The sequence below is a fragment of the Epinephelus fuscoguttatus genome, linkage group LG15 (genome assembly GCF_011397635.1).
Source record: "Epinephelus fuscoguttatus linkage group LG15, E.fuscoguttatus.final_Chr_v1".
NCBI classification, from domain to species: Eukaryota; Metazoa; Chordata; class Actinopteri; order Perciformes; family Serranidae; genus Epinephelus; species Epinephelus fuscoguttatus.
Genome location: NC_064766.1, coordinates 17,820,562 through 17,833,599, shown reverse-complemented (window position 1 = coordinate 17,833,599; position 13,038 = coordinate 17,820,562).

Below are 13,038 nucleotides of genomic sequence, written 5' to 3'. Positions count from 1 at the left end.
AAGCTTATATTTTTCTAATTCTCAACAAATCCCATGAAAACATCAAATACACTGAAATAATGTAAGTAGTATTGTTTATGTAGCCAAAAGCTGGGTGTATCATATGTGCCATAGACCTCCATTGCTGTCCAATCGATTGTACTATTTACTCCTGTTTGAGTTTTGTCTGCTAGTTTGCTTAAGTCAAGGGTGTGGGTGTCAGTTTAACATTTGGGGGGTCCTCTGCCAAAAAATCTTTAGCATTAAACACTTGATTTCTTCTGGTGAATGTTTATGCACCAGTTTGTGCCTTTTTTGCAGCAATTTATGGTGTAAATGTATTATTTTGGCACATTAAAAGCCCTCACTTGACAAAAGCACAAGCTCTAAATATTGAGGGGGACCTGTCCCCTACGTTCCCCTCCAAGGCACACAGGCAGTGAGCTTTGTAACAAACTCAGGTTAGCCAATCTTAACAGTAAAATGTCGATATCCTGATAAAATGTTGACCTACTTAGTGTAGTTGTGTGTGCACACAGTTTACCTATGCAGTGAGGCGTTATTACCAACATTTCAGGTGCAGTCACTTTAGGTTTTACCTCCAAATAAAGCGGTTTAGATAATCTGGCCAAACTGTTTTTGGCTTATTCTACATCCTCTCTGATTGTCCCATTGGCTTGCATTCCTTGCCCCATCTGGCTTGTTGCAATGTCACCATGTTCCCAGAGCTTAGCCATTACTTTGTTCATGAGTACAGTGCTAATATAACTTTGAAATGATCACAAAATGATGACAAAACAGAAGGCCAAAAGTATCGCAAAAGACCCAAGTTGTAACAAAGTGGATTTTGTGCTTTGATTTTACTTGAAATGCAGCATAGAGTAGAAATCATAATCAGTGTGTGACAGCCTGTTCTCCTCTGTTGTATTCCCCCACAGACCAAAATGTCTATCTTTTACAATACCCACTCATCCTAAGCACTGTGAATATATATTAAGATTCATGCTAGGATCCTGAGGAATTAACCATGGTGGATTTAAACACCCTATCTCATGTGTGCTTTGTCTTCATTAACCCAAAGATCAATATGTCATTGGCTCAATTACAGCAGACATTGATGACATTGAGCCCGTCATTCTATTTGTTCCGAGTCACTTCATCCCACCCTTAACCCCATGATAGGCTATTGGCATACTGTACCGACCCCACCCTCTGCATCTACCACCATCTCCTCCATTGCCTCTTGCAAGACAATTTTCATAATAATGTTTGTGGAGTAAACAGAGCTTGTTGTGATTGTGTGTGCAAAGCTCATGCATATGCCCCCTGGGAGAGGGGTTGGCTAATGGAGATTAAAGTATGGCTAAAGGAACACCAAAATATCCAAGAGATGAACGGCGGCTGTGCGAGCCAGCACTGCTACAGCTGGAAAGATGAGCTTTGCCTAATTTTTAAGAGTGTTTTAATTCTAAAAGTTATTTTTGTAAAAGTTACCAACTGTATCTTTGACTGTGCTGATAAATCGGTGCAGTTAATGTTTCCTCGGTCCAAAAAATGCCTCTGCTGGCGCCTTGATGTCATGCTAATTCGGAGCCTAAAAAGCCTTGCTTTGTTATGGAAGCAATTTACAATGTAGACACAGAAAAAAGGTTCAAGGTTTTTGAATTCAGGAAAGTTGGTCTTGATAGAACTCTAAGAACTCAAAGAAAAAAAAAATCCTTTAGAAAATACACCAAAAGAAATTACAATTAAAGGTCACACTCAAAGCTGTTTTGTGTATTTAATTTTTTTTTCTGCTTTTTCTTTTTTCAGTGTACAGTAGGGCCACTTCATCCCAGTTCCATAAAGCACCATTTCAAAAGGGCTTTACATTACCCCGCTGCGTTTTTCAGTTTCATCATCCACAAGCAGAGACAGAAAGGCTCTGATGTAGGATCACAAAAGTGCAGGCTAGTGCTCCTTGCTGTCTGAAATACTGGCTGTAGCTCTTCTGTGCTCGTCTGGTACGTTCCTGAAGCTGCTCTTCATCTGAGGTGACGACAGCGCGAGCAGGAATGATTCAGGCTTGTGTGACGAAGATACGGGTCAGCGGAGCCAGTCGTTTCCTGGTCAGAGCCGAGAGGAGCAGGTGTCACGAAGCCGTGTTTAATAGGATCTCCCCAAGCCTCTTAGACATATTCCATGACTCCAGAGCTGTGTCCCAATTTCTGGATGTTATTACCCTTCATATCTTTGGCCTGCTGGGTTTGTTGCTACTGTATGTGATGAACCAGCTAGTCAGTTGCAGTAAACTGTCATATCTACTACTTCTTATTTACTCTTAATGGCACTGCGATTTTCATTACCGCCGGGTAATGCTTTTAATAAGCATGTTGAGAAATATTTCACTGTAATGTTATGCATTGAAAGCAGAGAGGTCAGGTGTCTGCAGCAATAAAACAACAGCCTTTTTATACACTTATTTTGCACAGTTTAACAGGAATTTATTCAGTAACTGCTTTATGTTTTAAATATCTTTAATTAAAGGTCTAACACTTTCCGAAGCAAACACCTCCCACTCGCGCCTGCTGACCTGTTTTTCATCCTTCATTTTAAAATACAAGCGGGGAGAGAGACAGTACCTGACTGCCATACATAAAACAACAACAACAAAAGATGGACATGCCATTCCCAGGGCAGGACCTTAAGAGACACACAAACATACACAAAGACACATATGCCTGCCCAGCTCATGACCCGCTCAGACAGCCTGGCACACCGAAACGTCTGTCGATTGTATGGTCAGCTGCTCATTACAAAGCCTCTTGACAGCTTTCGTCTTTATTTAGTTCTGTCACCTAGCTGGCTGTGGGTCAGCTCTGGCTTGCAAAAGGGCTTATTTCCTTACTTAGGTTGGCGAAGCTTACATCCCTGGAGAGACAAAGGCCGTCGTAGACTCTCTGTCTTCATCACTCACCAGGCTGCCCCGCTGTGTCTGGGAGCTTTGGCTGCCTTGTTTGTGGTCGTGGTGGTGACACGAAGATCAAGGTTTGGCTGTGGTTAAATTTAGATTGAAAAAGGGACTGTGCATTTTTTAAAGCACTTCACAAGGCCAGAGTGGACACTACAAAGCAATAAAATATCTTCAGAATCCACCAGCAGGGGCTGTGATCTAGTTCAGTACTATTCTGTCTGAAACGGGTTTTTGAGAGATTTTAATGGAATAGTTTGACATATTAGGGTATGCGCTCATTGGCTTTATTGACAAACATTAAATGAGAACATTTATACCACTCTTATATCTATGGAGCTGGAGCCCAGAGATGATTAGGTTACTTTAGCATAAAAAAATGCAAGAAGGGGGAAACAGCTAGCCTGTCCAAAGGTAAAGAATAGGCCTACCTACATCTGGAAGTTCAGTAATTGACCTTTCGCTAAGCCCCGCCCCTTCGTGATGGTCCAACAAGCAGTCAGAGTAAGCATGGAGCCCACACTGTAACTAACAGTGAAGAAATATTATCATATTTTTGGGAAAATGAAACAGTGATTGCAGAGAGAAGCAGACAGAGGGGTCTACAGTCTGTGTTTGAAGGATATATCCAGGATGTCAAACTGACTCAGCAGCAACAGGTTAAAAAGACAAAGATAGTTAGAAGCTAAAGCCGAACTATAGGCTACAGATCACAGTGTAAAAGTGAACCACCACATCACTGCTGATCGCCACAGAAGACAATGAATATAAAGGGAAACTTCCCCGACTGCTGATATTCAACCAGCTGTGTGGCGTCTCAGTGTGTGCAGATCAACAGCATTTGGCTTCGCCCCTGTGCTGCTGCCAGCACCCAGACCTCTGCTGCCGGACGGGCAGGGATCTCCAGGTGAAGTCAGATAACATTCATCATGCAATGACACACAGCTGGTTGAGTATCAGCAAAGTTTCCCCGCTTCCCTTCACTGGTTCCTGTACAGCAGGGTCGGTCTTTGTTTCACTGTTATAATCATTAAAAAGCAAAAGCAGCATGTGTATACATTCAGTAGGCTACATCTTCAGTAGCTAGCTAGGTAACCCTACACTTTTCAGGGTCTGATTTTGGTTTTGGAACAGGGATCTAGTGTGTGTTCGGGGCGGGACTGATCGTAGCTTTTCTTTGATCTGTACACCAACAGAAACATAAAAATGACAAGTTGTAGTCAGAGATTTGGCATAAATACACGAAAAAGTATCTTGTTACAAATTGCAAATTCTCCTCATATATATTAAAAATGTATTCAATAAAACACAAGTGATTTATAATTTGAAAATACAAAAATACATTCAAACTGATATGATCACATTTTATGCATTTAGTAACCTCAGTATAGACGTAACCTTTCCATTGAAAAGCTGAGCTCTGCTAATTTTCCGACATCACAGATTGAATGTGGCCACTCAGAATATCTTTGAGGTGGGAGGCTGTGAATTCAGGGGTGCATGCTGGGTGGTTTCTGTCAGTCAAAGCCATCATTGACTGCCACTGTGCCACTGTGAACTGAGTGAACAACCCATCAAACAAAGATGTCAATAAGACTGCACATTCATCAGATGCCTTTTTAAGAGCATTAAATATGAGTGCAGAGGAGTGTGTAAACTTCTAAGATTTCCAGCTTTACAAAAAACCTCTTGAATGAACGCAAAAGACACACAACAGTACCAACACAGCAGAGTGTATAATACAGTGCAGAATAGTAGAAGAGAAAGAAAAGCAATAGCACAATTTGCTTCTTTTTTTAGAATTAAATGACAATTTAATTTATATTTAAATACACAAAGCTATTAAAGTGGTTTGGTTACAAATTACTTACTTTTTCTGTCCAGCAAAATACAAATGATAAAATCCTCAAAAGTAATTAAATAAAGATAAAAGATAAGATCCATTCAAGCACAGACAGGAGAGCAGTAGCGAGCCTCTAAAAAAAAAAACAGTTTTGGTGGCAGAAAGTGAAACATGTTTCTCAAATTTCCCAAACCTTCATCTGTTTTCCTGGATTTGAATTTTTTAAGAATTCCTCAAACTTCACATGGTGACAGATAGTCATCTTAGCTTAACACAACTCTGTACTACTCTCTAAGACAATAGCTTTGGCATGCAGTAATGAACCTGGGATGGACGTATGGGATACCTATAAACAGATATGTAACATAATAGTTGCACAATCCTGAGTAGCTCCATACAGCACTAAGTGTAGTGTAGAAGTGCCTGACCCCTGCATTAACCCCTGCTCTGCCGCCACTGATGCAAGCCGAGCAGATATTTTCAAGGCAAACACAATTAAACCTGTGGGTTGAAATACATCACCAGAGGCGATGTGAGGGAGATGCAAGCATCTGTATCCTGACATGTTGTGCAGCTTCCTGCCTCCTCTCACATAATGCTGCACATTTGTCACCCCCGCTCCCGCCTACACGCTCTGCCGCTGATGTGCAGGGGAGTTCACGCTCTTTGGAGTGGCAGCCTCACTTTTATAGCAACAAGGTGGTGCGGGACAGACGCGCTCACCGGTGGACGTATTCATTATTCAATAAACATTTTACATATTCCCGGTTATGAAAGCACAACTCTGTCTTGGTGTGATTATCTGTTGTGGCTGCGCGCTGCGGGCTATCAGGGGAGATAAACCGGGCATACTGATGATCAATGGCTCCCGGGAAGGGCAATAACAATGTATTAAACAGGATTTTATAGAAAGAGGTTTTACATATTCTGTCAATTCTTCAAAAGTCCAAAAGTTTTGGCAGTTTGAAAATCAATGTTAGACTGACGCGCATATAATTTATTTACGCTAATGCTGATTTAACCTCTGACCTTTTGTTTTGTGTGGTCTTTGCTGGTTTTTTTGCACCACATTAAACCAGGAAAGCTGAACATTTTCAAATGTAATAGCCTTCAACATGAACAGATCATTGCCACTATAATTGCTTGTAGAGGATTACGTACTGCTCAGTGCTGTGGCTGGAAATAGAATTAGCTCAGGGGTCATGGTAAGGGTTAAGGTAAGGTGTGTAATGTTGACGGTTCGGGGTTAAGGAGTGAAAAAAGACTGGTAGACAGGAACACCTTGCAGTACACTTTACACAGAGTGGCTGTGTGTGTGTGTGTGTGTGTGTGTGTGTGTGTACTTTGGTTTTTGTTTTTGTATGTGTGCATCTGTGTCTGTTTCTGCAACGCTGAGCTATATTGAAAAGATAATCTGTGTCTTTGTGCCATTCCTGCCAAAAACAGTAGACTGATAACCTGATTTGTCGGTAACCTTACACTTGGGGGACACTGATGACAAATAACTTCCTGGGAGGCCTTGGCAGCCGCAGCCCATATATTACTGAAGGGTCACCTTGGCCCGGTCCCCATCTCATCACAAAATAGCGTTCAGTACCTTCTCACTGTGGACAAGGCCATACTTCATGCTGCCATATATCTTACCTGCTGGAGCATCTCTGGGTGTATCAGTATAAATAGTAGGAAACTGATAAACTCCGTGCGGATCCTTGCAGTGTTCTGCAAAAACAATAATATTTTCTGCAGCGGTCCAGAGATAAAAACTGCCTGCTCTCTGTGTCACATGAAAGATTGGACTCCGGCCACGCCACACACACGTGCAGGCACACACAAATGCATGGAGCCAGGCGTACAAATAGACATCAGTACAGTCATGCAGAGTATCATCTAAGACAAGTATAATGACAGATTAAGTATTGATGTGTCACAGCACCATAGCCCGGGGTATGGAACTGGATCTGTCGTGCGTTACAGTAACTACAAAAGACAGTATTCCAAATGTGGAACAGGCCTTGTAGCAATTGTAGGATGCAGCAACTTAAGACGTGCAATAAAAGTAAAAAGTACAATAAAAAATAGTAGAGGGGGTTGATAAATGCTGGTTACCTAGCAACAAGCAGCTCAGAGAGAACTCAAACAATAGCTATAACCCGTGTTCTGCGGGCAAGTGTCATATCATTTGTCATGATTAAGCAAAGGGAGGCAAGTCAAATTCAGAGACAAACAATCATGGCGGTGTTAATGGCTCGGCTGTTTCTGCCAAACCATCAGTGGAAGCGAAAACTGTGAGCTATTGTTTTTTGGGAGCGTTTCCAGGTAGACAATAATCAAAAATTGTTACAAATGGTAACAGGTTGTGGTGTTAGGTGTGTTTGTAAAAACGTAGCCTGTGGCAGAAGATGTCAGTTCCAGAGTGCGGATCTAATGAATAGATATTTTGTCTGATTAGTTTAACACTGATGAATATCGGTGTCTAGCTCTAGTGCTGCTGTGTGTGTGAGTGTGGTGTTGAGTAGGAGGAAAAGTTTGTGGACTTGAATGCCAATAAGAGTGTGAGCGTAAACAGTTTTTATGAGTAAACTTTGGTGTGTGTGTGTGTATGTGTGTGTGGGTAGAATCTGATAGGTGCTCCCTCTCTCCTCAGTGTTTCACCTCCGATCAATGCCCTCCCACAGGAGACCTCATGACTTCACTCACAAAGAGATTCTGTTACCTTTTCCCCCCTCGTCTAGGAAACAAGACCCTCCTCACACCAAAGAGCTTTCTTTTCAGCCATTTTCCTTTTGGAGAGCCTCCATGTCATTATCTAGTCTTTTGTGTTGATTATCTGGCTCGAAGCTCCTACTAATATGCACACACATACACACAGGAGACGAAAAAATAAATAAAAAAACACAGGAAATAATGAATGATGAAAGGTGCATTTGTCTCTGTCTAATTGATTCCCAGCCAAACTGTCTGCTGTTAGATTGTGGGCAAACCTTAAATTAATTCTGAATTATGTGATGTTTTGTTTTAATCGTATGCCGACTGGAGATGCTCGCCGTGTGCTATTGAGAAATGTTGATCGGCTTTGTCGAGTTGCAGTTGAATTGCCGTCCAATTTCATCACTTCAGTAAATGACATATTTGCATTAACATTACCCTTCACTGCATACCAACAGCAACAAAGTGAAATAGCTTCACAGATGTGACGCTCCATCAAATGCTGCTGTCGTCGAGGGCAGCAGTGTGAATTTTGTGACCGCTGAAAATAGCTCAACAGCAGCTCAGACATGATTATTAATAGTATTTTCTGATATGGTGTAAAACCTCTGTCCATCTCTGGACTCCCAAAGCATGTACATAAACAATACAGTTAAAGCTGTCTCTAACACAGCTGTTAAACATGTCAATCACTGTTGTGAACTGCGGTCAAACTGTCAAACCGGGCAGCACTGAATATAAATCAAATATGAATCACGACTCTGTTGCTGAATTGTCTGTTTCTCCCTTTAGATGTTTACAGAAACATATTTTATATTCAAGCTGTAAGATGAGAAAGCTGGTCCGACTTGGTACTTCGGTTGACTATTGCCAACATGGCGGCCGGGTAGGTGTTTCTGCTTGGTTGTTGTCAGTGCACCACAGTAGATTCTAGCAAATGACATTAGAAGCAGTCGGAAGAGGAGGCGGGCCATGATGTTTGTCAGAGACTCTCATGTACTTATTATTCATATATATAATCTTGTACATGAATAAAACACTAATAGGTTTTACCGACTAATATTTCTTTTGCCAGCTAGCGAGGGGGTGGACGTTTACTTGTATAGATGGCTAATCATGTGCATCCCCAGTTTTAGCGAATACAACGCAAAGTTATTTGTTATTTTATTGATGAATTGACAAAGAAATATGTTGGCGTATTTTTTAAGCTGATGCTTTTCCTTCCACTTATAATAATTGTAGTAATGATAACTTTATTTGTGTAGCACAGTTCATACAGCAAGTGCAACTCAAAGTGCTTTACCTAATGAAATGAGAACACACACATAAAAGACAGGATAAGATAGAGTAAATAAGATTCAATTACACACTTACACACGCATAAGAAATACGAATTAGGTTTGATAACAATTAATTAAATAAAAGCTACAAAAATGCAAGTTTAATAAGAAAGGTTTTAAGATTTCGTTTGAAGCTGTCTACTGAATCAGAACGCAGCATCACCGTACCTTTTAGTTCTACTCTGGGGGACATTTAGTAGAGCAGAGGTGGAGGATCTTAGGGATCTGGAGGGAATGTATGTGACCAACATAGATAGTCGGGAGCAAGTCAAATAGGAGATTTAAAAACTAAAAGCAAAATTTTAAAATGAATGGGAAGCCAGTGAAGAGCCTTTAAATGTGTTCTCGATGTCTTGTCTTGGTGAGGCACTTTTAACCTTCTACAAGTCTTTATTTGAGCCTCATATGAATTACTGTAATGTCATATGGTGCAATACCTGTCCAAGTTATCTGATGACATTACAGATTCTACAGAAAAAAGTTAGATGTGCTATATCCTGGTCCGAGGTAAATGCTCCTAGTGATTCTTTTTATCATATTCTCACATCTTTCACATTGCTTGTATACTATATAATGTAGCAGACTCTGTGACCTTATTCCAAATGAGTCTTCCTTTCACACATATAAGACTAGAAAAATCATCTTATAAAGGGCAAAAAAGGTGAACTTAAATGTGTGAGCTTCAGTGTGGTTTGCAGAGGTCAGCAGATATGGAATGAGATTTATATTTAGCAGTTAGCGTCAGGTTAGTTTAGTCTCTCGGTTTTTGGTTAGTCTTAGGAGTTCTGTAGGTTATAGATGTTACTGTATATTGTATGCACTTTCTTTTCTTTAATCCAGACAATGTTCATGAACGCATTTTAAAATACAATTTGCTTCATGTCTGGGTCCCTATTCTCAAGCATCCGGTAGCTTACCAGGGTGTTACATTTCACAACTCCATTATTTCTTATGAATTGTACATGCACTTTTCTTTATCTGTTTTTTGTGAATAAAATTTGTCAATTGAATTGAATTATTTGCATAAAACCTGCCAACTGTAGCTTTAATATAACACAATGCAAAACATTTGAAAATACAATCTGTATAACTTTCTTTTAATTGCATATCAGCCTGTTATTATGTTAGCTATGGGAATATTTGGCATTTTCCATCATCAGCACACCGTGAAATAGGAAAAGAAATATGTCTTCACAGTTCCAGGCAGCATTAAGAGATAATTACAGTATATTGAGACATTGACTTTGTTTGTGTAGTTTTTGCCATCATTTCTATCAGTTATGGGATGTTGTACTCACCAAGTAATTGACCAAGAAACACAAAGACGATTAGACAAGTTGTTAACAAACCGACAGATAAACTAGATTATTATGAAACTAAACCACTTTATTTGGAGGTTAAAATGATAGTCAGTGCCATCAAAATGTCGATGATAATCCCTCGTTGGACTGGAGAATAAGACGGAATCATCCTTTAAAAGTGGAATCACGTGTTAAGTATCTGTGTGAGTCTATACTCCAGCCTTGAAATTATCTTTAAAGCTTAATAGCCAATTTGGATAGTGGGAGTCGACCTGCTACTGTGAATTTAACCGTGTTAACACCGTGTTGTATTCAGCACCCTGTGGAATGGGAGCAGCTTCCTTATACACAATATAACCACTGACAATAAAGGTGAACTTATAGCCATTTTGGGAAAGTACAGTAGAGTATACAGTACAGTATATGTAACACTAGTGCCGATCAGTATGCAAAAGCAAATAAAAAATGAAAACAACAGAGTGGAAGAACAGGATAGTTAAAGATACTGTTTTTGAGACAGAATGGAGTTGCAGGTTGCAGGCCTTTGTTTCACCCCTTCGGGGAAAAGTATTCAAGCTGACTCCAAAAACTACGGTTCAACAAGTTTGTGCTTACGGTGGCATTTTTAGGGACGCCTCAAAGTGGCTGCCGACTCATGCAGAAGGAGCAGGTTGACAGAATGATGATTCTCAGCCTCTCAGTGCTTAGCAAATACAGATGGTACAGTGTGTAAATGGAGGCTTAAGGATGGAGACACAGAGGAAAAGAGAGGGGAGAGATGCAATGAGACGTGTTCATCCAAATTGAGACAGTGAGCAGAGCCGAATGAAAACAGAGTGTGTCGGAATTAAAGGGGAAGATAATGGGACCGAAAGAGGGAAAGAGATGAAGAGCAGCAATCGAGGTGGAGTGAGAGAACACGGGGAAGATACAGTGAATGGGCTGAGAGTGGGCTGAGCTGAGAGAAAGAGCTGTTTACCAGAGAGAGGAAGGCAGCGAACGAGAAAGAGACTGCAATAGAAGAGAGATAATCGACGTGGGTGAGAGGGAATGAGAGAGGGGGCGGTCGAGAGTGAAACAGACAGTGACAGAGTGCACAACGGGTAGAGAATAAGATAAAGGTAAGCAGGGGCGGAGGTTGTGAGGGAGAGATTTCCAACAAATGGGTGACAGTTGTTAGAAAAAAAAAAAAAAAAGAAGAGGAGAGTTCCCGACGATCCTCCTGGACGCAGTCCTTGAGCCAACCACAGGGCAGCCAGGACGGATGCGACCCTGGTTGGAGCTGTGGAGGGCATCGGGCAGGACGAGCACTTGCAATGGGGACATTAACAAAGCGTGAAATTAAAGCTGCCATGCTGCAGGGACCCTGGGCGCTGCCTTAACCCACCATCATCATCACCCCTCTGAGGCCTGCTAGGAGGCTGGAGGGAGGCGGTGGCGGTGGGGTATTGACAGGGTGCTGAGGGGTAATAGAGCCTGCTGTATTACCGTAATGATGTGTGGAGAAAGGACAGAGGAGGGAGATTATAAAAGGAGGCTCTAATCACTCCTGCGTGACAGCATGGCTCTATCAGGTTACCACAGGCGGTAACGCCGCCTCACACAGGTGGAATGCTCATGAAGTGACAGGGCTCCCTAGGTGTGTGTGTGTGTGTGTGTGTGTGTGTGTGTGAGAGAGAGAGAGAATTAAGAAATGCTGACAAGGCATGAGCGCATATGCATGTGTGTTTTGCCAATTTGAACAACTGTGCACCTTGTCACTCACTGCATTACACCTGCATGTCTGTTTTCCCAAGTGGAGCTCAGCTGACGGGATGAGGTGACATCCTCGTAAACACACTAGTCAGCATTTCGATTTATAGCTGACACCCTGACGTGAAATGGCAGTGGACATAACCACAGGTTTCCACTGCAGTTGTCACTTAAGTTTCTATTTTTTTTGTGTGTGTTAGTTTCCTGGATGAGTCTGAACAGAATGAGAGTCACCCATCTGCAGTCTCACTGCAGATCACAGCCTTTCCTCTATACTGCATTCACTATCTTACCTGTTGTTGGACAAGACATCCCAGCAACATCAGATGAGGATAAAATATTAACGCTGGATTATTGGAGTGATTTCTTAAAGGACTGTACTGATGTTTTTTCATGTTTTAGCCCATTTCTGACTCATCACATTCACTTCATATTGCAGCTTTTTGCAAATCATATTAGTGTGATTTAAAAATTGCAATGTATTTTTCCTACCGCTGTTGACTGTCAGTGACTTCCATTCATTTAGGGAGAGCATGGAAATGAATTAGCATTGGCAGCATGATGGTGCAGTGGTTAGCATTGTTGCCTCACAGCAAGAGGGCTCCTGGTTCGAACCCCCCACCCTGGGTCCAAATCCAATGTGATGTGCGGAGTTTGCATTATCTCCCCATGTAAGTGTGGGTTATCGCCGGGTACTCCGGCTTCCTCCCACAGTCCAGACATGCAGGTTAGACTAACTGGTGACTCTAAATTGGCTGAGTGTGAATGGTAGTCTGTCTCTATGTATCAACCCTACGATAGTCTGGCAACCTGTCCAGGGTGTATGCCGCCCCTCACCCAATGTCAGCTGGGTTAGGTTCCAGCCCCCCTGCGACCCCCAACAGGATAAGTGAATGAATTAGCACTAGCATCAAACTGTTTGAACATCAGGTCTGTAATAATGTCAGACTTGGGCTCATCTATAGTCCCTTTACGTATGAAAATAGGCGCATTAATTTCAAATGCTGTGACCATCACTGCCCACATACCTCTATGCATTGATTATGGTGGCATAGATACATCCAATAGATGACACTACAGGGCAGAGTCAAACGTTTCTGATAACAACAAACATGGCAACAGTGGAGGAGGTCATGATAATAAACCTTTTAACAAAGCTAGAGTTGT